Raw genomic sequence first — 18288 nt, 5'->3', positions numbered from 1 at the left:
GAGATATCGCTCAATCCAGTTGTTTGGACGAACAGGGCGGGGAACGGAAAATCAGCTACATGTGCGTTGTAGGATAAAAATAGAGCAAAAAGGTACCAACTCCTTGAACATGACTTAATGATCACATTTATGTAAATATACTATGAAGAGAAACATGATTTCCTTGCAATCTATCGAATGTTGATTACGATGTAAAGCGTCTTTAGACGTATATTACACAGTTATCGGCTTTACTTTATAGTAACTGTCCCAAAGGATGATATCTGAAGGTAGAAAAGAGGTTCATTTTGACAGAAATGTTGCAATAGTTACTTAGTTACTTATTTTTAAAAAGCCAATAAAGAAAAGTTACTAAAATATGATTTTCAATCGCCAAGACTTATAACCAACAACAAAGCTGTATTTCACAGATTTCATAATATTTTACAAACTGCGTTAAAATAGTTTTTGCGTTAAATACATATTGCGTTAATTTTTACATATTGCGTTATTTTCACGTTTTGGTGAAATATATTTTCTTGCCATGGCATACGTAACCCTAAAAAATACACAACATAGACGTATCACTTATCCTGGAATATTAAACGCTTGTGGATAGGTGCTTTTCTAAGTGAACACAATAAGAGACAACTAGAGACATTTCCTTGTCATTTTCTCCTCAAGGAACAATTGGCACCAACAATAGAATCGTGAGAGATCAGCATCGACTGACTATTAGCCGATATAGCCGATATAGACATTGTCTTGTTTTGCTACACACGTACCAGCAAAGCCAAGACACTGCATACAAACACTTGTTTGCTTTCTCCAAATGCCCCCAAATCATTAAGACCAGTTACTGTAACATCAGTGTTGTTTCCTATTCCAAGTTGCACGAGATGCTTCAAATGCAGAAAGACACTTGCATGTTGTTTGTTGCGAGTGCTCACTGGGGTGAGAAGACCCACACAGTTGAAGATTGTCATAGTGCATTCCAAAATGACTATCCTGTGTGGAAACTCACATAAATTATTCTTGTCACAGATACAAACATTACTATCCCAACCTTTGTACTCGTAGAAACACATGCTTCCAGGGCACCTAACAAGTCAAACAACCCCTGGAGTAACCGTCATCTGCAAGCTGTCAAACAAACTTTCCTCACCTGCAATTTCATCTCTGCAGAATCACTTCCTGGAACGTCCAAAATCCAATCTGGAATATATCCAGATTCTTTGTCATAGCCCCAAAGGGTCAGAAAATATAATTAAACCGTTTAATAAATATGGATCCCTTGAGGACATGGATGCATCTGAAATATCAATTCCTGGGCACATTGCACGTCAACCTCCGAAAACGTACGTGGTAAATCTCCAGTTAACTGAAGATAATTATTTAACCGTGTCAGGAAACAAACAAGGAGGTGCTTGAAAACACCGGGAATTGCCTCCCTGGCATCCTGCTGTCCATCGCTTGAATAGCAAGCTATTAAATTCAAAGGCACGGCATATTCTTATTCAAAATAAACGCTAGTCTTGGCGAAATTACCTACCCAAGACGAACACCCGTATCAGTGGCATGGTACATGCTCTGCTCCAGACAATCAAAGGTAAAGACTCTAAGTCTAGTATTCACCGTCTTATACACGGAAAGTCCTCATGAACTAATATATCCGATATTGAAGTCTTTGAATGGCATTTGGAAGTGGTAACATAAGAGGTGGGAAATCCGCTCCTTTGTTCGACGTGGAGTAGATTTTATGTGCGCTTCCCGTATTTCGCACACAGTCTGAAAAAAAACTGGGCAACAGAAAGTTTGATAAATGTGTATCCGATACAACAGCTCTGATAAGATGGCAATGGGGGGTGCTTAACAAGGAAGGCCACCAGTTATTGGTAGTTAAAATAGTATGCTGTAAATCAATGGGCAGTTGAAACCTGTTAGGAACAAGCTCGAGATTTTTTCCGCCAAACTCATGAACGTTCTGTCTGTAAAGGATTCTTGTGCACCCATGCCAAGCGTATGGAACATGACTCAGAAGAAAATGTTACAAATGTATTTTCCGTCATCTACGAAATGCTTCCTGATACAGTGGACATTGCAGGTAAACCAGTGGCTAGAGATTCCTCCTCTTGTAACTGTGTAATCTGTAGATTACAGTGTATCCTGTAAAACAAAACATCCAAATCTTCCAGAAAAGAAACCAAATAATTTCAGGTCAGACAACGAGGAAAGTTATGAAAACGGCTATTGCACTGAAAAACTGTGTATTAAAATGGTTACGGATTTGAATTGCAAGGGTGTTTGCATGCGTATGTTTCCATATGTTTTAGATGACAGACAGTTTCCTATCTGCGGAAGTTGCCCTAGTCTGACCATAACAGTCAGACTGTCCAACAAGGTATTACTTTGTCAGTCACGCTAATTAGCATAAAGATTAACAATTCTTCGGGGGTTTTGAATAATTCAGTTGATGGATCACTTTTTGTGGATAATGTTACTATTTCTAGTTGCAGCAAACCACACATACTACTGAAAGATAGATGCAGTTTTGTTTCAATGCATAACTGGTGTTTCGAAATTATAGTTGTGTAGAGTGATACCCTAGTGGTTTAAGCATTAGCTAGTCATGCCGAAAACTCGGCTTCGTCTCCGTTCTTGGGGACAATGTGTGAAGCCCTTTTATAGTATCCCAGACCTGATATTGCTAAGCAGCGGGAAACTCACGTGCCCAGTCACTGACCCTAATACATCAGACTAGTAAGTGGTGATAGGGGAGAAGATCTTGCCTTGGTACCTACAAAACATCTCCCTTCGCCAGCCGGGCGCATGTGTGGGGCATGTTGTTACTTCCTGGCATACAGCATCGACGCTTCAGCTTGGTGAGTGAGTGAGTGAGTGTAAGTCCAGCAATGTATCTTTGTCAGTGCGAACTACCGAAATCGGCGTGCATGTTAGTGTATAGTGTAACGTCTGTCTTGTGTGTAGGTGGTCTAAACTACTTGTCAGACTTCCATTCCATGAAATCTCCTGTGGATGAGTTGGTTGTGTTGCAGACCGTGTGTACCTTCATATTGGTGCCTCACGCCGAGACAGCGTGTGTGTGTGTGTGTGTGTGTGTGTGTGTGTGTGCGTGCGTGCGCACGCTTAATACTTTTTTTAAATTTTGTGGTCTGTTGACGTTTGCTCCATGTTTTACAAGTGCTTTTGAAAAGACTGAAAGCCATTACAGAAACTCTTAAATACCACATCTGACTCCACGCTGCACGCCCATACTGTAGTGCATACAACGTAAAGGGCTGCGCTCTCCATACCCCACCAACAAGACTGAAATGAAGATATTGAACAGGGTCTAGATTTTCGAAGTTCTCTTAGCGGTAAGATAGTCGTAAGGTCATGTTAATGTATAGCACTTACGACTATCTTTGCGTGAAAACAGCTTCGAAAATCTAGGTTGTTGAGAAACCCGTAGGTAGTGTCAGCGATACGGGTGACCGAGAATTTCCGAGAGTACGGGAAGACTTAACATCGATATTGGGGAGAAGTCGTCGGAGTCGTCGCGAGCACATACAGGAGTTGCGTCCCTTAGGCCAGAAAATACTATATGCATTAGTGTATTGTCCTAACTATCAGGTCATCACGATGTCCAAATTTGCGGATCACACAACGTGAACTATTTGTAAATAATCTGGACAGTATATGTTCCCATGCTTCAGATAACTGTTGCCAGAAACGCTGGGTAGTCCTACTGAAGAGGGTCAAGGAGTAAACATCAAATATGTAATTTTACATAAGAATGTGACCATGTACTCAAAATCCAAAATGTATCGACCTGTGTTATAACGGAAAATTCAACAGCACAAACTTCAATGACCATCACTTAGGTCTTCGGTGTATCCAACCCCACTCACTCAGGACCGCTACATGACATCCGCTATACCATCTGACAACGTATTCAAGACAGTGGTTTTTGCCGAAATAATGTCCTTCAACGCGGTTGTGATGGTGGACTGTTGTTTTCAGACAGGTTCTGATTTACCATTTCCCGCAGTGACAGACGTCAGCGCCTACAGGTGTCTTAACGTTGCTCTGAAACCTTGTTTATTGTCGTGACTTAGGTTGGAAAGGTGCGGGTCAAAGATGTCATTTAGTTGTTGTTGTTGTGGTGGTTGTTGTTGTTGTTAGTGTGGTTGTTAGGGGGAATGTGGGTTACAGTGACCGAGACCAGATTCTCAGACCTGTTGCAGTTTCTAACTTGAAATAGATGACGTGTTCGTCTATGAAGACGATTGTGCTTTGTCTGATATGTCAGAATTGAACAGGAAGTGAAAAGTGAAACGATGGCACTAAACAGAAGTTCATCGACCGACGGCAGACAGGCGACCATGCTTCGGATGTAGCCATGTTATTGCATAGCTGTCAACCCTTAACCTATCTAGATCCTGTAGACACGTGTCACACCAGCAGTGCCAGACAGGTTGATACGGGTTAGTGACTTTCGAGATGAACCTACCTACGGCCACGTTTACTGATGCAGGAAAGCCAAGTCTGTTTATGATTCCGTTGAAGACATTGAGCAACCGTCTACGCACGCCAGATATTCAAGCTAGTGGATCAGGCTTCATTCTGACCGAGGAGCATGGAGTCAACCCACAGATGACATTCTTACATGTTCAGGATGCCCAGGGGGGCGTTCCCGATCAACGTGTTCGATCACATCGGCTACAACGACAAACCCCGACAGTACACACAAGGACTGCAGTGAGAGTTGCAGAATATTCACCAGGCCGCGAGGCGACCGCGCAAGGCACCTCCGAACTCTCATTGGGACGATACCAGCAATTGGGAACAGATGACCTTCACCTTCGACTCTGTCATGTGGGCCATAATGAACCTGCCAGTGAACAATGTGTTATGATATTTTTATTTTTTGCATAATACATATGAAGACCACTTTGGCGTTTATTTTTGTGTGCAGGGAATGACAACATTAGACACAACTGCATAACCAGATATTTCACGAGACCACCCTCAAAACACACACTTGTTCCGATATTGTCAACCTCTAACCGTGCACTGACTGAAAATTATTCTTTCTCAATTTATTATACACTGATGAAGATATTTCCACGCTGCTGTTGAGCTGTATATATTGTATACATTGTGTATACTGAATGACTCACAGTTTCATTTGTGACTAGCATATCTCCATTCCATTTTGAGCGCTTGTGCCTTTTAACGTATGCACTCTTCGGTTATCACGACGTTCTTGCCACAAAATGATTGGTAAAGTAAAATTTTCAGATGGGATCTTTGCAGGTGATTGAGGACCTTGATTATATTTGTGTTTTGATATTTGTTATCTTTCAAGAAGAAATGTATTGCTCCTGATCACGACCACAGGTTTACGTGTGGCGGGAGAGAAAGGCAGGGTAATACAAGATGAAACCATCTCGTCCATGAATTTCCATGCATTGGTTTACAGGCAGCATGAATCTTTAACCCTGTCTCCGCTGTAGCAAACACACAGGTAATAATCGATTTTGATTTTCATGAAAAAAGCAATGTACTTTTAACGGCGTCGACCGTTTAGCTGTTCGACAGCAAGACACGAGGAAGAACGTCATGCCCTGGTATTGGAAAAATCAATCGCCGTGATTGTTTTCGATTGTGCTGATCGATCTGTACTTGACAGTCGGGTACTTTTAGCTTTTAACAATTTTGATATCGATCCTGTTAATACGGTAGTTCAATTCTTAATGATATTCACTCACTCACACACAACACAGCGAGGTCTAGTTCATTGGTATTGATGTGAGGGGTTGTGTTTTCTACAATTTCTCCCTAGCAATGAATTAATAATTCGACCCAATACAAAACTCGCGTCTCGTAAAGCTGTCGTAAGTTATTGTTAGACTGATACAATATTATGTGAAGATTACTTGGTATGGAAGTAGCTAACACCAAGCAGCTTGGTGTGTTGAGAGTGTCATCATTTGGGGTGAGTGAGTGTGGGCACGAATCAGTAGTGAAATATGCCATGTGCAGTCATTATTGTTGGTGAGGGCATCTTCCTTGTGAGACACAAATGGTTAAGATCCGTCCCAGGTCATCGTGACCTCCTGGCTTTCAGAGAGACGCGTGTTTAATGTCAGGGGTTTTCGAACAGACAGCGTTTAAGGATCATTTTGAAAAAAGACTGCTGACTCAGAAAACATTGATGGAAATATATGCCTCAAGATCCACAAGAAATGTCTACACCGTGCAAGTACGTGGTGTTCTGACAAATGCGTTTTGAAAGGATTTGTTCGGATCCTCTTTTCGAAGAATCGGAATGCTGACACTACAAAGTCTTGCAACCTTGACAGCCAGTTTTATTGAACTGCTGCGAATGAAGATCCCATGTTTGTTACTTACATCGTACACATGTTGGAGTTCTTGTCTCACATTATATTTTGGTACGGGAATAGACTGAATGTATATCATCAAGAAATACACAAAACAGTTGATTCCCGAATTTCAGAATTTAATTTGTCAGTGCACTCACAACATCCATTGGTACGAGTTGTGCTTTACGATGTGTCAGCGTGTCCTTAGTGTTGTCATATAACGATGTGTTTGCTTCTTGTCGTTAATGTGGCTGTGTTACAATGTGTTAGCTTCGTGTGGGTAGTGTGGTTGTGTTACAATGTGTTAGCTTCGTGTGGGTAGTGTGGCTGTGTTACAGTGTGTAAGCTTCTTGTGGGTAGTGTGGTTGTGTTACAATGTGTGGGTAGTGTGACTGTGTTACAATGTGTTAGCTTCGTGTGGGTAGTGTGGTTGTGTTACAATGTGTTAGCTTCGTGTGGGTTGTGTGGCTGTGTTACAGTGTGTTAACTTCGTGTGGGTAGTGTGACTGTGTTACAATGTGTTAGCTTCGTGTGGGTAGTGTGGTTGTGTTACAGTGTGTTAGCTTCGTGTGGGTAGTGTGGTTGTGTTACAATGTGTGGGTAGTGTGACTGTGTTACAATGTGTTAGCTTCTTGTGGGTAGTGTGGCTGTGTTACAGTGTGTTAGCTTCTTGTGGGTAGTGTGGTTGTGTTACAGTGTGTTAGCTTCGTGTGGGTAGAGTGGTTGTGTTACAATGTGTTAGTTTCTTGTGGGTAGTGTGACTGTGTTACAATGTGTTAACTTCGTGTGGGTAGTGTGGCTGTGTTACTGTGTGTTAGCTTCGTGTGGGTAGTGTGGCTGTGTTACAATGTGTTAGCTTCGTGTGGGTAGTGAGGCTGTGTTACTGTGTGTTAGCTTCTTGTGGGTAGTGTGACTGTGTTACAATGTGTTAGCTTCGTGTGGGTAGTGTGGCTGTGTTACAATGTGTTAGCTTCGTGTGGGTAGTGTGGCTGTGTTACTGTGTGTTAGCTTCTTGTGCGTAGTGTGACTGTGTTACAATGTGTTAGCTTCGTGTGGGTAGTGTGGATGTGTTACAATTTGTTATCCTTGTGTGGGTAGTGTGGCTGTGTTACAATGTGTTAGCTTCGTGTCGGTAATGTTTCTGTGTTACAATGTGTTAGCTTTGTGTCGGTAGTGTGGCTGTGTCACAACGTGTTAGCTTTGTGTCGGTAATGTGGCTGTGTTACAATGTGTTAGCTTTGTGTCGGTAATGTGGCTGTGTTACAGGACTTGATTTTAGTATCTACATTTTGTGATACCGGATTACAGCTAATGATCAACAAGTTATTCTTGTCATTAAGGGCGACAGTCATTGTCGCAAGCAGCGAGCAACAGAATCGAATGTACACATGAGCTGTGTGGGCAAACATCCTTGGGTTGTCTGGTCCAGACTTGACTATTTACATACAGGCGTCATATAGCTGGAATATTGCTGACTAGGGCGATAAACAATTTGGTGTTGCTATGCTACAATTTACGATGTTGTTATCGTTAAGTGGATCGAGCTGCTATGTAACTATATACGATGTTAGTTTTGCTCCATAGTGTTGCTAAGCAACAACGTACGGTGTTGGTGTCGTTACAAAGTGTTGCTATGTTGCTATGTTCGGTGGAAAGATCACTGCCTAACTTTGCTAGGAAACAACGTTCGATGCAAAGGTCATTACATGGTGTTGCTATATGTATCAATGATCGATGCAAAGGTCATTACACGGTGTTGCTATATGTATCAATGATCGATGCAAAGGTCATTACATGGTGTTGCTATATGTATCAATGATTGATGCAAAGGTCATTACATGGTGTTGCTATATGTATCGATGTGCGATGGAAAGGTCATTACATGGTGTTGCTATATGTATCAATGATCGATGCAAAGGTCATTACATGGTGTTGCTATATGTATCAATGATCGATGCAAAGGTCATTACATGGTGTTGCTATATGTATCAATGATCGATGGAAAGGTCATTACATGGTGTTGCTATATGTATCAATGATCGATGCAAAGGTCATTACATGGTGTTGCTATATGTATCGATGATCGATGCAAAGGTCATTACATGGTGTTGCTATATGTATCAATGATCGATGCAAAGGTCATTACATGGTGTTGCTATATGTATCGATGTTCGATGGAAAGGTCATTACATGGTGTTGCTATATGTATCAATGTTCGATGCAAAGGTCATTACATGGTGTTGCTATATGTATCAATGTTCGATGCAAAGGTCATTACATGGTGTTGCTATATGTGTCAATGATCGATGCAAAGGTCATTACATGGTGTTGCTATATGTATCGATGATCGATGGAAAGGTCATAACGATGAATATAATGCAGTGTTACTATGTTACTAGCGACACTTTGCGGATGCATCAGTGGAATCCAGCTGGTGAAAACGCGATCATTTGTCGGGAGGAACATTTAAGCTCCACATCTCCGTCACTGAGTATTTGAAACCCATGTCTGACCAACCTGACTCACATATAAATACATGTAGCAAACATTTCAGTTCACTTGAGTGAGCCACACAATCTAAAGCTATTTTTAATTTTACCGTACTGGCTGATGACTACTTTATAACACGTTTGTCCTGTTCATTATTGAATATGCTTCAAATACTGTCACAGTTATCAATAGAACAATTACAGCCATATTCAGAATGACTAACAAGACAATGCAAAGACTCTGCTTCCGTTAATTGTTTAGATAGAGCGTGGCGTGTTTATTATAATTGTACATATATGTAGCGATTAAAAGATACTTATTAGCTGTTTAGTCAGTTGCTAAAATCTTAGTTAGCAAAGCATGGTATGTTATAAACATACCGTCAATAATGAATCGAATTCCACCAAGCACTGTTATATTGAGTTGTTTCATATAAGTGTTGTTTGGTTCGTCTAAAATTCAAAGTGTGGGCAAAACTGATAATTGACCATTGTGTATCGACCATTGTTGACAAACATTTTCATAAAGGTACCATTCAAAGTAGACCGTCCAAACTGTTAGCTCTTTATGTACACAAATCATTTAGTTAACCGCGACAAGAGCTGGAAGAATGTAAACCAGGACCTTCAACGTGACTTGCCAGTTAAGGAACTTCCGGCTACATGGAGCTTAATGCACTAAATACCATATCACTTCTCCAGTCAGTTAACTGCCATATCACCTCAAGGTCGCATGACTGACGATATGTCTCACACGCGAAGACAACAATAGATCAGGATCGATGTGAACAATGGTTATATCACCGCTGGTTGTAATATATCGAGTTCACGTCCATTACAATCCTTGTGGTCATACAGTGTCGTACACTCCCATCGTTAACACAGAACATATTGACCTGTCAGGTGATGTGTTTTCAGGTACTGTTTTCATATCGTGCTGGTTTTTGTACAAGGTTAATCTGTCCACACTCGGCTTGTGATTGGGCGTATGTGGCTCTGTAAAAGGTTTATCTCTGAATGTACCTACATACCTACTGCAGGGGGTGGAACGTATGTGGCTCAGTAAAAGGTTTATCTCTGAATGTACCTACATACCTACCTGGTGGAACGGTGGGTGTGTGGGTAACGTGGTCGATCCCAACGTCAAAATATACAATAGCATATATTACATAGACAATATATTGATGCAGGTATAACGTAAAAATAATATAGTATTTTAATTCAGACGCCGTATCCGGATTACACTTTGCTGGGCATTAGATCATCGAATTATGCAACACTCACTTCTACTGTTCAAAATGCCTTCCCATCTTTGGCTGTGTTGAACTGGACGTTTGCTCAATATCAATGACTTGTAAAACACAAGCTACGGTACACTGGGCTATGTAACGTTGCATGATTTAAAAGCGTGTACATAGACACAAATATGAATGTAATATATAAAGAACGTGTACGTATTGATGCTGGCGTACATTTGTGTGATTTAGTACGGATTTAGGTATATGAGAATTCGTTAGTTGCGAGTGCTAAATATTGTACAAATAAGGAAATACTAATAAGAAGTGTCTACCACAGAATACATGCCTGTAGTCAAGTGGGTGGCATGAGAGGATAAGGTACAGACTGGAGGTAGCCAACGTCTGTCGTCCACTGTGATGCACAGGAAAAGCAAGTTATTGGCGTCAACTTCTTTACTGTGAGTAATACGACGTGTCGGTGTATATGCTTGCTGCTTCATCGGGTGATGACGTCAAAGTGCTCCTTCATCAGATGATGATGTGAAAGTGCTGCTTCATCGGGTGATGACGTCAAAGTGCTCCTTCATCAGGTGATGACGTCAAAGTGCTCCTTCATCAGGTGATGATGTCAAAGTGCTCCTTCATCGGGTTATGATGTCAAAGTGCTCCTTCATCGGGTGATGATGTCAAAGTGGTCCTTCATCAGATGATGATGTCAAAGTGCTTCTTCATCGGGTGATGACGTCAAAGTGCTTCTTCATCAGGTGATGGTGTCAAGGTGCTCCTTCATCAGGTGATGATGTCAAGGTGCTCCTACACCACCTGAAGAAGGAGCAGACATTTATTCCGAAACGCCGTGTTATTCACAAGTTGATGGCCTCCATAAAACTTGCTTGTCTTCGGCATTCCACTCCTAAATGCCCTTCTAAGATTTTACTGTGATGGGCTTGAGATTTTGGCAGAAACTCCAAGGAAATAACAAGCTGAGTCGATCTGGAACCACAGAGTCGGAAAGTTCTTTAGAATCTTAAGATAATAATAATATTGGTAACCGCCTTTGAAATGTCTCGCCTGCACCCCAAGTACACTGTCGACAGGCTCCCCATTGTTCTTGGTGCCCTTGGTTTGGTAGCTCCTGATCTCTTGGCGCAGATCAGGAGAGTTCCCGGGTTCTCCACCGGGAGCACAGCCCTTCTGACAATCTGGGTAATGCAGAAGGCCGCAGTGTTGGGGAGCCTTCATATTCTCCGGAAAGTTCTTGGTGGGTTCGACTAGACAATGCTTTCTGGGAGAAGTCCAATTCGCTGTCTGGGCTGCGTGTAGAGGGGGCGAGGGCCCTGAGCTGATGATGAGCCTTACCGGCCTGACTGTGCCAGGATCACCCAAACCCTCTCTTCTACATGTCTATCTTAATCTATAATAATAAGGGTATTTATAAAGCGCTAGTTCCTCATCACTGAGGGACATGCTTAAAAAGCGTATCACATATATGCATATGCACAGGACGGACAACAGTAGGTACAGTTAGTGGTAGTGTTGGAAGAGATAGTTTTTAGTCCAGATTTAAACACAGTTAGCGTAGGTGCACTCTTGGGGTTAAATGGGATAGAGTTCCATAATAAGGCAGCTGCATGTGAGAAGGATCGCGCCCCAAAAAATGTCAGTTTATATGTTGGTACAGTCAAGAACAGTTGGTCAGCTAATCAGAGATTTCTAGAGGGCTTATAGTAGACAAACATCTCCTGAAGATAGACAGGGGCGACGTTTTGAAAAGACTTGTAGACTAAAGAAAGAATCTTAGAGGCAATCTTTTCACGGATCCTGCGCCAGTGCAGTGACTTTAGAGCGGGGGAGATGTGAGATTGGAGCTTAGTCCTTGTTATGATACGGGCAACCTTGTTCTGTATCCTCTGCAGTCTGTTCAGCTGATCTCCTTGTATTCCCACGAGTAAGCTGTTACAGTAATCCAGACGAGAAAGGATGAGCGATCTAACCAGCGTGGCTGTAGTTTCAGCTGTAAGAAGATGATGGATTGATCCTATGTTTCTCAAATAAAAATGACATGCTTTGCAGAGATGGTCCACTTGCTTATCCATAATAAGAGAAGGGTCAATGAAAACACCAAGATGTTTTACATGAGGCGAGAAGGTTATGAGAGACTATCCGATTCGCAGGTGGCTTAGCCGGAATTTTTACGGTCAAGAAGGTGAAACGATGATGATGGCCTCTGTCTTTTCATCGTTTAATTTAAGCATGTTGGTTGACATCCAGGATTTGATCTTGTTAAGACAACTTTCCATGTTATCCAAAGATTCCGTCTGGTTTGCTAAAGTGGGTATGAAACTGTCTACCAGCTGCGAGTCATCGGCATAGAAATGATGAGCCACGTGCTGTTCTGATATCATGTGTCCCAGTGGTCTTGTGTACATGGTGAAAAAGATCGGACCTAGCAAGGACACTTGAGGGACACCACATGCCAGAACTTTACTATGAGACATAGATTTATTAATTTGGCCATACTGTTTAGTATCTGTAAGGTATGATGAACACCACTTCAGGACAGAGCCGTTCACGCCATAGTCATGTTCCAAACGACTCAGCAACATTGCAGGATCGACGGTTTCGAACGTGGCTGATAGGTCTAACAGGAAGAACATGGCGATGTCTCCAGAATTAACAGACATCTTTATGTTATTCAAAATACAGTTCAGAGCCGTCTCAGTGCTGTGTGCCACTCTATATGCGGACTGATAATTGTCCATCAGATTAGACTTTTGAAGACGTTCAAAGAGATGTGTTTTAACAACTTTTTCTAGAAGCTTTGACATGAATGTCAAGTTGGATGCTGGGCGGTAGTTGCTCAAGGTCTGAGCGTCAAGAGCTGGTTTCTTGATTTGTGGCTTGATAACTGCCTTCTTGAAACATGATGGCAACTTTCCGGTGGACAAGCTGGGGTTTACAATCTTTGTTATCACAGGAGGAAGCACGTCCACTAATCCAAGGAGGAATTGTGTGGGTAGTGGGTCTAGCGAGCAAGATGTTTGTTTAGCTGAAGTGATTAGTCTCTTTAATTCCAGTTCAGAGACTGGCGTGAAAGAATCAAATTTGGTCCCCGTGAAGTTGCGTACGAACCAGTATCACACGCAGACTCCAAACCATGACGTATCTTTGGGATTTTCTCTGAGAAATACGTACTGAAGTTGTTTGCCAGGGTCGTATCGGTACCATGTGGTAAAGTGACATCCGCCTTCTTGCCGATCAACTTGTTAAGAGTGGAACACAAGAGCTTAGGATTATCACTGTTAGTGAAGATCACACTGAAACATCTTTAACTAACGTATTTCTAATAATTTTTCACAATTCAACATGTATATCACAGGGAAAGGGGGTTGAAGTGTTTGCATATGTGTACTTGGCGTACGAGATGTATAACTACGAGAAGGCGATGCGTGTGGCGTTCATGGTTTGCCTCAGCTGAGATCACTCATCGGTTTGGATCGTTGCTAATTAACCCTTGACATGGAGATCACTACACGCGTGTTGTCAGATACCACTTGCATCAACAGCCTGAGCAGGTGGAAAACCAGCAGCTAGAGAATCACCCAACTGTCGAGTCTGTACACACTTTAAGGAGCCACACAAAGTACAAACAGCACACCATCACACATCTTCCATGAAGACCATACAGCGAAAGTGCATGTCCATTTAATGTTTCTAAAAATTGCCTCCGGTCTCAGAAAATCCATCCCAAACTTCATGGCGAATTTGGAAGAACCCCTTTAAATATAAGAATCTATGTCAATATGTTGTCGTTTTGACATAAACTCGCGTCTACTGAGACGATAAAACCATCTCATGTTTTATACCAAAATATTAGTCATGACTATGAACAACACTCTACATCATACCGTTGGCTACACTCCATAAAACATTCATTGGACAGAACCGGTTTATCTGAAATATACGTAAATCCCTCGGCATATTCTACAAAGTCCTTAGTTTCAAAAGCAAAACAAATCAGTTTATTCAAAAATGGCAAAAGCATAAACATTCCAGCTCTGGGGGATTCTACTATCAATACTTAAAAAAGACCCACTGCCTTTTGAAAAATATCTTTTATTTCCAAAATCTATACTCATCCATATTCTCAAATTTAGAACCTCAAATCTAAACCTTCAGATCGAAAGTGGCAGATAGCAGAACATACCGAGAGAAGAAAATATATGTAGATTATGTAACTGCAGCTTACTTGGTGACGATTGGCATTATCTTTTAAATGTATGCCACTTAATTCTTCGATCTAACTGACAGGCAGACAGACTGACACACAGACAGATTGTTCGTTACGAGTCTCAACGCATACATTACATATTTAATGCATAAATGTAAAACGCCGCAGATGACTCTGTTGTGAGACGCGGGATGCCCCCTACACATGCTACAGATATTGTTACATGACGTTATACTTGTATATTAAAACCATATGACTTGCCAACCATGTTTCTTTTATTTGCTTGTGTCTTTCGTGGTTAGGCATCATTCATCGATTAGGTTCACCCATTTAATTAGCCCACTCAAGTCCAATTTATTACCCATCAATTATGCTGTATGAACAGCACACTGCCAGAAATGGGACACACGGATCGCACTGCCAGAGATGGGACTCACGGATCACACTGGCAGAGATATATGGGACAAACGGATCGCACTGCCAGAGATGGGACTCACGGATCACACTGGCAGAGATATATGGGACTCACGGATCGCACTGGCAGAGATGGGACTCACTGATCGCACTGGCAGAGATGGGACTCACTGATCACACTGGCAGAGATATATGGGACACACGGATCGCACTGCCAGAGATGGGACTCACTGATCGCACCGGCAGAGATGGGACACACGGATCGCACTGGCAGAGATGTATGGGACAACTCGCTGGACCAATTAAAAGGTCTGATAATCTCACTGCCAGAAATGGAACTAAATCTGTAGCGACCAGTTTCAATCTAACACCGCATCTAAACATGGCTATCACACTTGAGTTGACTCGTCAGATGTTATCGGTAATGTAGCGGTGCTCTCCTTAGTCGAACTGAAATGTTCCGCAGTGACGGAGTTTGTCATAAGTACATCTCCTGACATCCACGAGTGTGTGTAATTCGTTTGTGTAATAAAACCGACGTTCTGCCAGTTCTGAATGATATACGTAGGTATAAATTAACATCATTGCCTGGTCAGTTTTTCGTGTCCCGAGTGTTTCATGAATGCTAGCTGTACAGGTTCTTCCAGTAACATCTCTCGTGTTGCACTCTGAACTTTGTGTACAACTTCCACCACACGTAATCCATTCTTCACGTGTTCCAGATCAGTCAAACTTAATGATGTCAGCATCACGTGAAAGCTTTTTATTCAGATAATTGTCTTTCGTGATGGCATCTGTTTGGTCCAGGTAATAATCATAAAAGCACATCTATTAAGGCTCTATGTAATCAAAATGACAACGACTATAGACTGCGGTGTGTGATCAAAATGAAAACAATGATTCCTTATAACATTACAAGACTGTGATGTGTGATCAAAATGAAAATGATTATTCTTTATACCTTTAGAAGACAGTGCAGTGTGTGACCTCGTCTCAGCGTTCATCTCCCTGAAGTAATCTCCATGGAAACGTAATATGATGTGAGGTTTTCACCTGAAGTAACCTCAATGTGAAACGCTATATTACAGTTATTGTTGGTTTTGCCGTTTGTTTGACTGTAGCTATTTCAATGTCGGGTGTTCATGTTGTGTCCTCGGTGGAGGAATAAACACATTAACATGTGCTCCACAAACTCCGACAGCTGACTGCTAGGGAGTCACAACGATCCATTAAACTCTAAAAGCCAAATCACATACACAGTATTTAACAATGGCACATGATACACCTCATCGCACCCAGTTCATTCACGGATGACACACGCGACATAATAATTGTATAACACACGCGTATATTGCCTGCCGCGAGATAATTTGTTGTAATTAACTTCAAAATAAGTATAACCTGGTTATTCGTTGTTCAAGGTTGTGCACTGTTAGCAAAATATTTGATATGTTCAGTTGTTGTTTGTGATGGGCAGTGTCAATCCCGTAAACAGTGGTGTGCAAGGCGTGGCACGTGGGCGCGCATTTAGGTTACCGTGGTTACCCCTTTTGTTTTCTTTATACCTAAACGATCTTGAACAACATTTATTTGACAGTAGTTGTAATGGCTTTAAATATGAAATGCAAGCAAACAGTATTGACCTCTTATACCATTTTATTTTATTGTTATACGCAGATGACGCCGTAATGTTCAGTGAAAATCCAAATGATTTACAAAAATCTCTGAATGTCTTCTTTCATTACTGTAAGAAATGGAAACTTAAAGTAAACCTATCCAAAAGTTGTTATCTTTGGAAGCGGCCCCGCGAAATCTTCGAAATTTCACTTTACCTTTGGAAATGAAGTTATAAATATTGTTGATACATACGATTACCTTGAAATTAAATTTCACAGGAACGGGCGATTTGTCCAAGCAATTAAAGCACTTACCGGAGAGCGCCACCAAAGCAATGTATTGCCTTATGAAGAAATCCAAGAATGTTAATTTACCTTTAGATTGTCTTTTCGATGCATTTGATGTTATGGTTGTTCCAATTCTATTGTAGATATGGGAGATATGGGGTCACGAGAACTTAGAAATAATAGAAAGAATCCACTTAAAATTTCTGAAATTAGCTTCCGGTTTGAGAAAGAGCAGCCCAAATTATATGCTTTACGGTGAATTTGGAAGAGAGCCCTTGAGTATAAAAATCTTTAAGAGATATATCTCATTCTGGCACAAACTAGCCTCCGAGAACATACATTGGGAACCATCTCAGATTATATACAACTGTGTTAACCACGTCTGTGATAATGCAAGTAAAATTCCTTGGTTTCGTTTTGTGAAACACATCCTTGATAACTGCGGTCTATCCTACGTGTTCCTAAATCCGTCTGTATGCTCAACGCCCTGGCTTGTCTCAATGGTCGAAAACTCCTACAGAGCTCAGTTCTTTCAAAACTGGAAGTCTCATGTTGATTCAAGTTCTAAGGGGGATTACTATAAATATTTCAAAACCCAGCCAATCTTAGAAAAATATCATCTTCTTCCAAAACCTATATACTACCCTATTTTGAAGTTCAGAACATCTAACCATAAATTACCAATTGAGACTGGCCGATGGTTGGGTATTCCACGTGAAGACCGACAATGTCCACCTTGTGTATCTAACGCTGTCGGAGATGAGTTTCACTATTTGTTCAGATGTGAAGCTTTTCTCCAACTGCAATAACAGTCTCTAAATACGAAATACCTAGTATTCCCAAATTTGTCAATCCTTAAAAAGCTCTTGTCTACTACCAGCATAAGTGACCTTAAAGGCCTTTCTAAATTACTGAATAATATATTTAACGCATTTAAAAAATGACTATCGCTATCTTATATTTTACAACTATGTAAAGCTTCTGTTTTGTATATTATGTAAATGTTTGTACGTTTATCTCATGTAGGCCTACCGCCGTTGGCTGTTTCTGGAGAATAAAGAGTTCTAAGTTAGAGGACAAGGATGAGTGAGTGCTGGTGATGTACACGCTGTTCAGACCACCGGGCACGGCAGATAACAATGACATACAATTCGATCCTGTTCCATGGGGGTTAGAATTAAAAGTATTGTGACCAAACATACTTTCAGATATGAAATTGTTTTCGCTTTGTGTTCACAGTAAGCTGCATGTCTTACTTTCGATGTCTATCTACGACATTATACGATACATTACGATGATTTAGTCACCCGATGAACCACGCACGCACACTGTAACATGTGACAATTACATGCGTGCGTGTGCATAAACCCCTAGCTGATATTCAGGTATGCATAATTCTTCACAGTGAGTGAGTGAGTTGGATTTTACGCCGATTTTGACAATATTCCAGCAATATGATTAAAGGGGGAAGCTAGGGGGCAGCAGCACCGATATGGAGAACGGAACCTGAGTGTGACGATTGAGCAAGCATTGTACATACCACTAGGCTTCCCGACCGTCCCCATATAGTTCTGCAGATGATTTACTGTTTACCCTTTTCAGTCCTTGATAGAACTTTATTTAATACAAATGCTTGGTGTGTCA

Source organism: Haliotis asinina, chromosome 8, assembly GCF_037392515.1.
Source record: "Haliotis asinina isolate JCU_RB_2024 chromosome 8, JCU_Hal_asi_v2, whole genome shotgun sequence".
NCBI lineage: Eukaryota > Metazoa > Mollusca > Gastropoda > Lepetellida > Haliotidae > Haliotis > Haliotis asinina.
This window is presented reverse-complemented; position numbering follows the sequence as displayed.